This window comes from Echinops telfairi, unplaced genomic scaffold, assembly GCF_000313985.2.
Source record: "Echinops telfairi isolate 266 unplaced genomic scaffold, ASM31398v2 ScPeMD7_3;HRSCAF=10, whole genome shotgun sequence".
NCBI lineage: Eukaryota > Metazoa > Chordata > Mammalia > Afrosoricida > Tenrecidae > Echinops > Echinops telfairi.
In genome coordinates this window covers 23,047,387-23,050,264 of record NW_022103899.1, presented here as the reverse complement: position 1 = coordinate 23,050,264, position 2,878 = coordinate 23,047,387, and positions in this window count along the sequence as shown.

Below are 2,878 nucleotides of genomic sequence, written 5' to 3'. Positions count from 1 at the left end.
TCAGTGGATTGATGTTGTTGCTGTTTTGTTGTACATTGTTGCTTGGTTTTGCTCTGTCTTGTTTTTGTGCATGTTGTTGTCTCCGCAGGCCGGTCTGGATAGGAAAGGCTGGATGAACAATCTGGAGGAGAAAACAATGGGACTGACAGTTCCGGGGGGACATGGGAGAGGGGAAGGTGGGGGGAAGGGAAGCGGTGTTAGACTGAATTTTTAAGGTGATGACTTAAAATTTTATATTTCATGTTGTCACTTGATGCACAGACAGAGTCAAAGTGATAATACAATGTGAAATTCTAACCCAAAGCAGCACAGTGAGGCCCAACTTGAAAAATCCATAAGGCTAATTCTAGACTATAAGGAAGCCCTGGGAAGAATGGATACATTGTGAAGATTCTGGCATTTATCAATTAGCTAGTGAAAGAAAAAAGCAGATGGGATTTTAGCCAGTTGACAATTGGCCTATTTTTAATTTAGATTGTAAGCAAGAGAAAGAGCTGTTTATAATCAGCCAAAATCACAGTAGTGATCAAGATACATCCTGGAGCAAATTCAGAGTGTTTGGAAGCTCCCCAAAAGCCCTACTATGTAGTGTACTGTGCACTGATGTGCCAAAAACTTGAATAGCTGAAAAGATTTCATACATCTCTTAACTGCTAGCCTACTTCCAGACACTCCGACAATGACTGCAATGTTAAACTCTGGTCACAAGAAGAATTTTTCAGTCCAACGAGGAAAATCTCATCATTTACCATTGGAATCATAGGCACTGGCTAAAATGTAGTTTAACGGGTGTTTTAAGTATCGAAATTGCCTAATAGTGTATTTTTACAGCACTAGACTACGCAGAGGAATGCTGGTTCCCTAGATGATATCGAATAAACTTTTCTTCATCTCTGCTGCATTAACAGCCACACCTTTTAGAAACGTAGGGCCCTAACACTGGCACTATATAATTATGAGAACCCTGGATAACCCTCTAAGTTCTGAGGCTTTGGTTTTACTTTTGTTGGGTTTACTTTGAAATTTGTATCTCAATGATTCTTTTTCTAGCTCTGTGTACTCAATGTTTCCTTCTCACTCAATGCCATTGAATCAATGATTCAAGGTGACCCTTTCTGAGTTTCTGACACTGTAACTGTTTAGGGGAGTAGAAAGCTCAGTCTTTCTCCCAGAGCTGCTGGTGGTTTTGAACTGCTGGAGCCCAACATGTAACCACTACACCACCGGGGCTCCATTAATTTCTCCTTGAAACTTGCTAAATAGTAACAGCACAACTGAGCCCTTTTAGTTGTGCCAACTCTTACATTAGGTTTAGTTCACAAGATAAAGCAAATCCATGTTATTCCCAAGTGGTGATATGTAAGCGTCAAGGGGAATTCGGGTATCCATACTGTCTCCAGACAGACAAGGCTATTTGTAAAGGTCTTCCTTGGTTTTGAGGATGCCAAAGAGGAATATAGCACACACTTGATGGCAAGCTAATCACTATCCCTACCAACACCAAGCCAGTTGCCATCATTGATTCCAACATGACGGTGTATAGTATACACCTTAGGGTTTCCAATGCTGTAATTTTTACAGCGCTGGTGGTGTAGTGGGTTATGCCTTGGGCTACTAATCAAAAGGTCAGCAGTTCAAAATCACCAGCCACTCTTTGGGACAAAGATGAGGCTTTCTACTCCAGTGAAGAGTCACAGTCTTGGAAACCCAGAGGCAGTTCTTCCCTTCCCTATACAGGTATTAGGAGTCAGAATTGACCTGATAGCTGAGGTTTTTCCTAATCTTTATGGAAGCCAGACTGCCACATCTTTCTCCTGCTAAGTGACTGGTGGGTTCAACTAGTCAACTTTTGGTTCACAAGCAGGAGCTTAATTAACTGCCCTACTGCCTTCCTGTCCATACTCCAAACCCCAAAACCAGACTCACTGCTAGTTTCCGAGACCATGATTCTATGGGAGTAGAAAGCCTCAAATTTCCTCTGTGGTGGTTTCAAACTGCTGACCTTGCACTTAGCAGCCTAATGCATAACCACTGCCACCAGGTCTCCTTTCTATCCCTACTAAGTCTCTTCAAAGCCCCAAACCAGGTGGGCTGGGGCATTCCAATGCCTTTATTTGCCAAGGGTTTGTTTATCATTTGTTCATTTCTTACATTTCAAGTATTCAATGACATCCTTGTCTCAGATTTTTTAAAAAATCATTTTATTAGGGGCACATACAACTCTTATTACAATCCATACATACATCAATTGTGTAAAGCACATTTGAACATTCATTGCCCTCATCATTCTCAAAACATTTGCTCGCCACCTAAGCCCCTGGCATCAGCTCATTTTCTCCCTCCCTCCCTATTCCCCCATTAACCCTTGATAATTTATAAATTTTGTCATATCTTACACTGTCTGACATCTCCCTTCACCCACTTTCTGTTGTCCGTCCCCCAGAGAGGTTATATGTAGATCCTTGTCATCTGTTACCCCTCTCCACCCCACCCTCCCGGCATCGCCACCCCCACCACTGGTCCTGAAGGTATCATCCACCCTGAATTCCTTGTTTCCAGTTCCTATCTGTACCAGTGTACAACCCCTGGTCTAGCCAGATTTGTAAAGTAGAATTGGGATGATAGTGGGGGGGAGGGGGAAGCATTTAGGAACTAGAGGAAAGTTGTATTTTTCATTGTTGCTACATCAAACCCTGACTGACTCGTCTCCTAGCTGAGACCCTTCTATAAGGGGATGTCAATTGCCTACAGATGGGCTTTGGGTCTCCACTCCACACTCCCCCTCATTCACAATGATGTGATTTTTTGTTCTGATGATGACGACTGATACCTGATCCCTTTGACACCTCGTGATCACACAGGCTGGTGTGCTTCTTCC